This window comes from Papio anubis, unplaced genomic scaffold (assembly GCF_008728515.1).
Source record: "Papio anubis isolate 15944 unplaced genomic scaffold, Panubis1.0 scaffold251, whole genome shotgun sequence".
NCBI classification, from domain to species: domain Eukaryota; kingdom Metazoa; phylum Chordata; class Mammalia; order Primates; family Cercopithecidae; genus Papio; species Papio anubis.
Window position 1 is genome coordinate 119,702 of NW_022162579.1, and position 10,660 is coordinate 130,361.

At 42.4% G+C, this 10,660-nt stretch overlaps 1 long non-coding RNA gene across 1 annotated transcript; it reads left to right on the forward strand.

The window, feature by feature from the left end:
• Positions 1 to 853: 853 nt before the first annotated feature.
• On the forward strand, positions 854 to 5,620 carry LOC116272908. The gene is made up of 3 exons (XR_004181436.1): positions 854 to 2,710; positions 3,563 to 3,627; positions 5,449 to 5,620. It is a non-coding gene; the product is annotated as an uncharacterized LOC116272908 (long non-coding RNA).
• The last annotated feature ends 5,040 nt before the right edge of the window (positions 5,621 to 10,660 follow it).

The following is a 10,660-nucleotide window of genomic DNA, read 5'->3' on the forward strand; positions in this document are numbered from 1 at the left end:
AAAAAAAAAAAAATTTTTTTAAAGGAGTTGCTGATTCAAAATTTTGCATTGCTGTTTTCTTCTGTGGAAAGTTAATTTTTTAAGGTAGAATTATAAAACCCTGTCCATTGGCTGGGCTTGGTGGCTCACGTCTGTAATCCCAGCACTTTGGGAGGCCGAGGCAGGCGAATCACGAGATCAGGAGATCGAGACCATCCTGGCTAACATGATGAAACCCCGTCTCTACTAAAAGATACAAAAAATTAGCTGGGCATGTTGGACGTGCCTGTAGTTCCAGCTACTCAGGAGACTGAGGCAGGAGAATGGCGTGAACCCGGGAGGTAGAGCTTGCAGTGAGCTGAGATCGTGCCACCTCTCTTCAACCTGGGCGACAGAACAAGACTGTCTCAAAAATAATAATAATAATAATTCTGTCCATTATCTTTTTTATAGAATTAGCACGCATTATATTCAGTTAATGTCTTGGACCTAAAATCTGGGACCAGCAATTTAGTTATATATTATATGCTCTTAGATAGTTATATGACCTTAAGGTTCTCTTAATTAGGCAAAAGAAAATTCCCCCAGCACTTTGCGAGGCCGAGGCGGGCGGATCACGAGGTCAGGAGATCGAGACCATCCTGGCTAACATGGTGAAACCCCGTCTCTACTAAAAATGCAAAAAATTAGCCGGGCGAGGCGGCGGGCGCCTGTAGTCCCAGCTACTCGGGAGGCTGAGGCAGGAGAATGGCGTGAACCCGGGAGGCGGAGCTTGCAGTGAGCCGAGATCGCGCCACTGCACTCCAGCCTGGGCGACTAAGCGAGACTCTGTCTCAAAAAAAAAAAAAAAAAAAAAAAAGAAAATTCCCTCACAGGACACTTGGAGTTATCAAATATTTAGAAAGTACTTTCATCCCTACTTTAAATATCATCAATTGTGTTTTTTTTTATTTAAAGGGAAAATCATATTTCCAGTTTTAGTTGTGAGTTTCTAATGTCATTTAAAAAGAAACCTAATTGGTGAAAAATGTACCTTAGGAAATAGGTAGGTCACTTTTTAAAATAAGTACTGTAATGATTTAGAGATGTAAAAACAATCTTTTCTTCCTGCTTTTGTTTGGGGTAAAGTGATAGAGAAGTATAAGATTGTCCCTTCGGAGTTACTGAAACTTTCCTTTAAATATTATGTCCCTCTATCATATGCGAAATAAATGCTCCTTTAATTTTTAAGTAGATATTGTTTTGGACTCTCAACTTTTATTTTTACCTAAGTTTTGTACATTAGACATCCTAAGTTTATTCTGTGATAAGATATATAGATCTTAAGTTTTCTGTCAGCACTTCTCCACATATTATTGGGATGAACTGAAGAGGTTTACTGACCACTAGTTTGTTCTTCCCGGTAATGATTGTGTAGTGATTGGATGCCATCCAGATTCCTTGGTCTTTCTTCATCTTTTCTGGAGCTTTACCTCATTATTTCCCTGTCCTGTGACCCCAAGTTATGTTCGCTACTTGGTGAAAAGCTCTCGGCATATGGGATATTCTCCTTTTCAAGCGTGTCATCATGTAGTAAGAAAGCCTTGTCTGCAGCCAGTATATAGGTGGGTTTCCATATATCTGGACCAAATGAACAGCTGCCAAAATGGACTCAAGTGAGCAGAACATGAGCCTAGATGATTACTATTTAATTGCTGTAGCCAGAAATTGTGTATTACCAAGCAGTGAGACTGGGAGGGTGGGAACAGAAGAAGCAGTGGGATGCCTACTGACATAATTTAAAAGTTTATGGGAGTATATACCCACTACTTATGAGCCTCTCATGCCAATTACACTGTGGTGATACAAAAGAATATACTAGGCATTCCCAATCATGTTGCATCATCTAGCATTGCTCACTCAGAGCTGGAAGGAAAAAAAAAAAAATCAACCAGAATCAGCATTATCAACTCAGTTGCAAGAAGGAATTACAAGACATATGATTTGAAAAGTGTAAATGTAAAAACATCAATTGAATACCCATTGACACTAAGGAAGGTTCTTTGTTTTTGAGCAACACTAATTTTGAGTACTTAAGACTGGTGCTTTACACACACCACTCCTTAAAAATCCACATAACCCCTGATTTGGTGTTTTCAGAAGCAGGATCAGAGTAGTCTTGTCCTAGGTTCCACAGCTCGTTAAGCAGCACAACTGTTCTTTTTTCCGTACCCAGGTTCTCTTCCACGAGGCTACCCTGCTTCCCCACCTCAACCCTGCTCTCCTCATCAACCTAGGTCCATCCTGGATTTGAACTTAATAATAGTGGTAATCATGAAAGTTTGGAAGAGATGGATCTTTCTTCCCTTAGGACTGAATGTAGTTACTCCAATTAAAACAGTAAAGTGAATAACTCATGAAGTTTACGGTTGGAATGCCATGAAGCATGATGCCCTGGGCGGCTTTTCAATGGATAGGCCAATAAGTCGCCACGGCTTTTAAGACTGGGAAACAGGGCACCAGGCTGGGCTTTGGAAATCTCGGCAGAAGCCTGCGTGCGGCAGCAGCCCGCGCGGCCGAGGACGGAAGCGACGCCCCGCCCCGCTCAGCGCCCCGGGTCGCCGGGTGCAGGCGCCTGCGAGCGGTATCCTCGGCGACGCCGTGTGGCGGCCAGGGAGAGGCCATGTACCGGGTGCCCGAGTTTTATGCGAGGAGGAAGCGGTTAGGTGGGCAGACGCCTTACTTAATGGATGTAAGTGCAGCCTTGGTCGCCCCCATACCTGGGCTGGGAGCAAGGCGGGCCCTGCTGCCCCCAACCGGCTCTCGGCGCCGCGCCCCTCGCCCTCCTCCAGAGGCAGGTCGTCGCCTTCGTCCCGGGCTGGCGGTTCTCAGAGACACCTGGCCATATTTGCCTGGAAAAAAAAAAACCTCTGGTGTATTTGACAGATGGTCAGAATTGAATTCTGGCTCCCTGCGCAGGTAGTTAGGTATTTACGAAATCCCACCTCACCACCTCAAATTGGTTGTCTGCAAAATAAGGATACCTACTGCGGGGGAAGCAGCCCCGCTCTGGGTAGAAAGGATGGTGGGGTGCTAGCTTCCACAGGTGAAAAGGGTGTACTTACTTTTTGCCACTGCCTGTGAAGGGCAGTGTTGGAGCCCGGAAAGCTCCAGAACTAGACAGCTGAGGTTACCCTGGGCATCAGTTTATTGTCTGAATTCCAATTAATTGGTAAATTGCTATGATGAGCTATATGTAGTCTCAATTTCCTTCCTTCCTTTCGCCCTTCCCTTCCTCCTCCTCTTCTTTCCTCCTTGTCTACTTTCCTCCCTTCCTTTCTTCCTCTCCCTCCTTCCTGCCTTTTTACTGAAACCACACCTAAAATCAAAGGGATAAAATCCTAGCTTCAAGTTTAACACTTTAGGATTCTACACTCTTATTGGAAGTGTAAAGAGGAACTAGTAAGAACCATTGTTTTTTGTTTCCTTTTTATTACTTAAAAGGTGTGTTAGTAAGTAGGAATTATTGTTAAAGATTTGTTGTCGCATGTGGATTGTAAATTGAGCTTTTAATTATTTTTGCTGCAATCATTTCGTTTTACAGCAGTTGGGATTGCGATTAGGGATGTGGTACTGGAAAGATGAAACCAGAACTCTTGAATTCAGAAGGTAAATTTTAACAACACTTTATTAGAGTTTTTATAAAAATTACATGTGCCTGGGGGGAAAAAAAGCAACACAGAAGAGTATAAAGGATAAATACCCACTGAAACCTCACCATCTGGAGACAATCATTTCAGTGAACGGCCTTTCTCTGAACACTTATCAGCTGCTTCATATGGACCAGACACTGTGCTAACCAGTTTACCAACTCTTTGAAACAGCTGCATGTTAACCAGTTTACAGATGAAGAAACTGAGGTATCAAAGGGTTCAGCGATTTGAGGAAAATTAAGTGACTTAGCCCAATCACACAGCTCAGAGGTGACTAAGATTATTTAAATGTAGGTATGTTTGATTTACAGAGTCCATGTTTTTAATTACTTTATAAAATTGCCTTTTTGAGTTAGAGAAATACAGTTTTACATTAATGGGACCATATTATACCTGCTGCAATAGATGGTGAATCTCACAAGATAAAATTACTAAATTAGGAAAAACTGATTCTAATCTCTATTAAGAAGACACTGACTCTTAACAAGTGTATAGCTAAACTAATAATACTAGACACTCTGTTGTGCACTGATTATGTGCCAGATATTTACATATTTTTCCAATTCTTAAAACAACTGTGGAAAGTGAACATTAATGTCCTCATTTTATAGATGAAGAAACAAGGCTCAGGGAGATTAAGCAACTGAACCAAAGTCATACAGCCAGTAAGTAGCAGAACTGATAGTTTGAACCAAGATTTGTCTAATGCCAAAGCCCTTTTCGTGTACTCACTGTCTCCCTCAACTAGACAGTAAGCTCCTCAGTGGCAGAAACTGTCTTATGCATCTTCAGGTCTCTGGAGCCATCTACAGAACCTCTTAAGTAGGTACTCAATAAATATTTATTGAGCATGTTCAAAGAATCTGCTAGATTCAAACAGAGGAAGAATAGATGCAGGTGATCAATTAGAAGGCCAGTTATAGGATTACAGATAATTATAAAAGTAAGCAATAGCGAGAGTTAGAATTAACTCCATGTTGGTAAAAATAGAAAGGCAAAGGACTAAGAAATACTTAAGAGATAGGATTGACAGGATATTTAGATAGGATGTGGGGATTGGATGTGAAGAGAGAGGGAAAAGCAGGTGTTTAGATTGGCTCCTAGTTGTGTCTGACTTGGGTGATCAGGTGGCTGGGATTGTCCTTCACCCATATACAGCATTAAAGTGACAAAACTGGCGGTCGGTTTGGTGGCTCACGCCTGTAATCCCAGCACTTTGGGAGACTGAGGTGGGCAGATCACTTGGGGTCAGGAGTTTGAGACCAGCCTGGCCAACATGGTGAAACCCCATCTCTACTAAAAATACAAAAATTAGCCGGGTGTGATGGCAGGAGCCTGTAATCCCAGCTACTTGGGAGGCTAAGACAGGAGAATTGCTGGAACCTGGGAAGCGGAGGTTACAGTGAGCCAAGATCGAGCTACTGCACTCCAGCCTGGGCAACAGAGAGAGACTCCATCTCAAAAATAAATAAATAAATAGCATGACAAAACTGGCCGTATGTTTCAGGTTGCTATGACTTGTTCACATTAATATGTCTTGGGCTGTTGGACAAATAGGGCTGGAGGTCAGGAAAGGAGTTAGCTAAGCAGACATATATATTTACACTAGATGTTTATAGTTACATTATAAATATAATGACATGTAATTAAACAATAATTCAAAGGCTTAACATTTTATTACAGTCAAAATCAAAAGTTGACATTTTATAGAATATATATTTGAGTATTTCTGAGTAACCCATCACTTCAAAGCAGTAATTTCAGTTTTCTTTCTCAGGTTTGCCGCAGAAGATTCTGTCCAGTGGCTCCTGAAACATCACCCTCAGTAAGTGTGAGATAGACAGTGAGATAGCTTTGGATTAGACGGACAAGATAGTTACAGGAGTCAAAATACATGTTAAAGCACAAGAGAATGTGTATATAAATATTAAATGCCTTTTTTTTTTTTTTTTTTGAGATAGAGTCTCACTCCTGTTGTCCAGGCTGGTGGACAGTGGCATGATCTTGGCTCACTATAGCCTCGACTTCCCAGGCTTAGGTGATTCTCCCATCTCAGCCTGGTCCCCACACGACCATGCCCAGCTTATTTTTTGTATTTTTAGTAGAGACAGGTTTTCACCATGTTGCCCAGGCTGGTCTCGAACTCCTGGGCCCAAGTGATCCACCCTCCTAAGCCTCCCAAAGTGCTGGGACTACAGGTGTGAGCCACTACACCTGGCTGACAGTATTTTTCAAACTAATTTTTAGTGCTAATCTGACGACCCACCCCAAATGGTGCCATTTCATATTTGAGCCTACTAATAAGTTCACGGCTATCAGTTTCATATCATCTTTCATATCTGTAAAATATTCGTATTCATAAACTAAAGTTTCTTTTTGTTTGTTACCAAATTGTTAAACTGTGGCTTGATTTGATTTCCACTAATTTTGGAGAATAGCTACATGATGGTATGATTTAAAATGTAGGTTATATGACAAAATATAAAAACATGAGCAAAAGAGGCCAGACCCAAAAATGTAAATACTGCCTGATTACATTTGTATAAAAGTTTTAATAAGTAGGCAAAAAATAACTTTAATGATAAGAGTAAATAAAAAATAGTGGTCACCTTTAGGGGGTTATCAACTGGTAGCAGTGGGAGACAGTATAAGGAAACCTTCTGAGGTGGTAGAAATGGTCTATATGTTGATCTGGGTGATAGCTTTGTGGGTATATACATAGTAAAAAATTCATCAAGCTGCACACTTTAAGATTTATGCACTTTACTACATGTAAGTTATAACTAAAAAAAAAAAAAAAAAAAACCAAAAAAAACCTCCAAACCCCAGACTATGTGGAGTACACAAACTGGGGGGCCATTAAGGGAGGTGGAAAAGGAATATTATGAAGAACAGATGGGGTTGAGCCAGCCCGTTTTTGGTAGAGCTGCTTTGTGTTTAAGTAACTTAATGTGGTGAGCCTTATAGTATCAGGATTACCTTGGGCATCTATCTGCTCAGGTAGAGGAAGGCAGACCCTTGTGTATTTTAGGTCAGAGTTGGTATTTGGATTCATTGGAAATACAGGTATTGGTTCCCTGTTAAAGTCTGAGCATATTCCATCATAATTTTTTTTTTTTTTGAGATGGAGTCCCTCTCTTGTTGCCCAAGTTGGCAGTGGCACAGTCCTGGCTCACGGCAACTTCCGCCTGCCGGGTTCAAGCAATTCTCTTGTCTCAGCCACCCGAGTAGCTGGGATTACTGGCATGCACCACCACACCCAGCTAATTTTGTATTTTTAGTAGAGACGGGGTTTCTCCATATTGGTCAGGCTGGTCTCGAACTCCCGACCTCAGGTGATCTGCCCGCCTTGACCTCCCAAAGTGCTGGGATTACAGGCATGAGCCACCGCACCTGGCTTCATCACAAATTTTAACAGATAGGTTTCAAGTCAGAGAGGACTCTTTAACTGGAACATGCTTTTTCTGTCACGGACAGTGCTACTGGGGACTTACGTTACTCCAGTTGGTAGTGAAGGGGCAGGGCTGAGGCAGAGGTGGTTGAAAGTAGACAGTGGTAGGGATGGAAGCTGCAAAGGTAGCAGGTGTGTTCAGTGACTGCTCTCACACCCAGCAGGGCAAGATTGGAACTAGGCAGACAAGACAATTATGCAGCAATCCAAGACGGAGGTGACTAGGACCCAGAGGAGCTCTGGCAGGCGAATGGAGAGATAAGCAGGGGTGGGGAGAGCCAGTAAGTGTGTGGAGTGGGTAAAGGGTAACAAGCTTATTTTTTAAAATGCATACTATTCAAGGTGCCTGCCAATAGGACCCCAGGTTAAGAATCCAGTAGGCAGGAGTTTGGCCCTTAAGAGAAAGGCAAGTGCAAAATTAGAGTGGGAAGTGGAATGATTGAGGCCAGAACCCTAGGAAATACCTTCTTAAAAAAATTATGAAATATATTTTTTTAAATCATACTATTTAACCATTTTCTTGTTTGCCTAGAGAATACTCTCCAGTGGCGCTTGCAGCTACAGCGTTTACCCCAAGATAACTTTGCCATGAAATATCTCGCTTTCCTTATTATTTTCTCATCGTTCTAGTATATTGACTTTGGAAACAAAAGACATTCTGTTTATAGCATTCGGTTTTTAGTGGTATTACCACTTACGAAATATAGTAATTGTCTATTGCTGAAGATTTCAAATCCTAGAAAACGTAGCATTCCTACACATGATGTTAACATCGTTCTCGAACAGTTGTTAGCCAAAGATTCGGTTGATGAATATGATTGTTCTGAAATAGATGATTCTGATGATTGAGATGATTCTGATGTTAGTTCTGTTGAGAAATAACTCTAAGAATAGTTTTATATTTTATTTTCACATGGAAAATCAGTCAGATTTGCTTCAGCCTCAAAGAGGGTGTTTATGTAAAATTAAATGAATGCTGGCAGTGAGCTACACTTTTTTTTTTTTTCTAAATAGGAAAAGGGTTAAAAACATCAGTGAGTGCCTGTAGTCCCAGTAAGTCGGGAGGTTGAGGGGACAGGATTGCTTGAGACTAGGAATTTGAGGTTATATTGTGCCATGATCACACCTGGGAATAGCGTCAGCCGCTGTACTGCAGTCTGAGCAACATAGCAAGACCCTGTCTCTTAAAAAAAAATTGCAAAATACTAATAAGCAAAAATAAAGCACAGTCCCACCCAGCAAGTAACTGTTAACATCTTATGGTATACATATATAGCTTTCCAAATCTTCTTCTGATGTTCCCCTCTCTCTCTGTCTCTCTCCACACACACACTCTCTTAACATTCTGCATTTCCATCATTTCATATCTTTTTCCTCATTAAAAAATTGTACATATCTACTGAAAAACAAGTATATAAATGTACAAAGCAGAAAGTGAAGATTCTACCACAGTTGTATACCCAAAGACCACCAGTGCACCAATGTTAAGAGTTACCATGTTATTTTTATTTTGTGTTTTCTTTTTTTTTTTTTTTTTTGAGATGGAGTCTCGCTCTGTCGCCCAGGCTGGAGTGCAGTGGCCGGATCTCGGCTCACTGCAAGCTCCGCCTCCCCGGTTCACGCCATTCTCCTGCCTCAGCCTCCCGAGTAGCTGGGACTACAGGCGCCCGCCACCTCGCCCAGCTAGTTTTTTGTATTTTTAAGTAGAGATGGGGTTTCACCGTGTTAGCCAGGATGGTCTCGATCTCCTGACCTCGTGATCCACCCGTCTCGGCCTCCCAACGTGCTGGGATTACAGGCTTGAGCCACCACGCCCGGCCAATTTTGTGTTTTCAACATACTGGTTACATTTACTTTACATTTTGTGACTGATAATTCCAAAATCTGAAGTCTTTGTAGGTTCAGGTTCGTTTTTTTTTTTTTTTTTTTTTTTTTTTTGAGGCAGGGGTTCACTCCCATTGCCCAGGCTCACTGCAGCCTCCGCCTCCCAGGCTCAAGCAATTCTCCCTTAACCTTCCAAGTAGCTGGGACTACAGGCAGATGCCACCGTGTCTGGCTAATTTTTGTGTTTTTGTAGAGACAGGGTTTTACCATGTTGCCCAGGCTGGTCTCAGACTCCTGAGCTCAAGCGATCTGCCTGCCTCATGCTTCCAAAGTGCTGGGATTGTAGGCATGAGCCACGGTACCCTGCCCTGCAGGTTTGATTTTGTTGTCAATTTTATTTTTCTTGCAGCATTATTTTAAAAACTTTAAAAAATAAGTATAAATAGGCTGGCTGTGGTGGCTCACATCTGCATTCTTAGCACTTTGGGAGGCTGAAGTGGGAGGATTGCTTGAGCCCAGTAGTTTGAGACCAGCCTGGGCAACATAGTGAGACCTCTGTTACCACAAAATTTTTTTTTTTTTTTTTTTTAATTAGCTAGGCCTGGTGGTATGCGCCTGTAGTCCCAGCTACCTGGGATGCTGAGGTGGGAGGATTGAGGCTGCGGTGAGTCATGATTGCACCACTGTGCTCCAACCTGGGTGACAGAGTAAGACCGAATCTCCAAAATATGTGTGTGTGTGTGTGTGTGTGTGTGTGTGTAAACATTTAAAACTTTTTATTTTATTTTAGAATTTTAGAGACAGGGTCTCACTTTGTCACGTAGGCTGCAGTACCGTGGCATGATCTTGGCTCAGTGCAGCCTTGACCTCCTGGTCAAGCGATCCTCCCATTTCAGCCCCCACCACGCCCACCTGCTGCCCCCCAGCAAATAGCTGAAACTACAGGGGCATGCCACCAGGTCCAGCTAATTTTTTTGTATTTTTTTTGTAGAGATGGGGTTTCGCCATGTTGCCCAGGCTGGTCTGGAACTCCTGAGCTCAAGCAATCTTCCTGTCTCTGCCTCCCAAAGTACTAGGATTACAAGTGTGAGCCACCATGCCTGGCCACTTATAACTTTTTATATTAGAAGATTTCAAATATATAAAGATAGGGAAGATGTTGTAATGAACCCCAACCAACCTATAACACAGCATCAACAAGTACCAAATTAAAGTCAATTTCATATCTATACCTCTGTCTACCCCACTCCTCAATTATTTTGAAGCAAATCTCAGGCATCATATCATCTGTAAATATTTCAGTATGTATCTCAAAAAATAAGCACTACCTTAGAAAACACAACCGATGTAGGTTGGGAGTCCCAATATATAAAATAAGAAGAAGAGGCCGGGCGCGGTGGCTCAAGCCTGTAATCCCAGCACTTTGGGAGGCCGAGACGGGCGGATCACGAGGTCAGGAGATCGAGACCATCCTGGCTAACACGGTGAAACCCCGTCTCTATTAAGAAATACAAAAAACTAGCCAGGCGAGGTGGCGGGCGCCTGTAGTCCCAGCTACTCGGGAGGCTGAGGCCGGAGAATGGCGTGAACCTGGGAGGCGGAGCTTGCAGTGAGCTGAGATCCGGCCACTGCACTCCAGCCTGGGTAACAGAGCAAGACTCTGTCTCAAAAAAAAAAAAAATAATAAGAAGAAGAAGGGGAAAGAGAAGGAGGA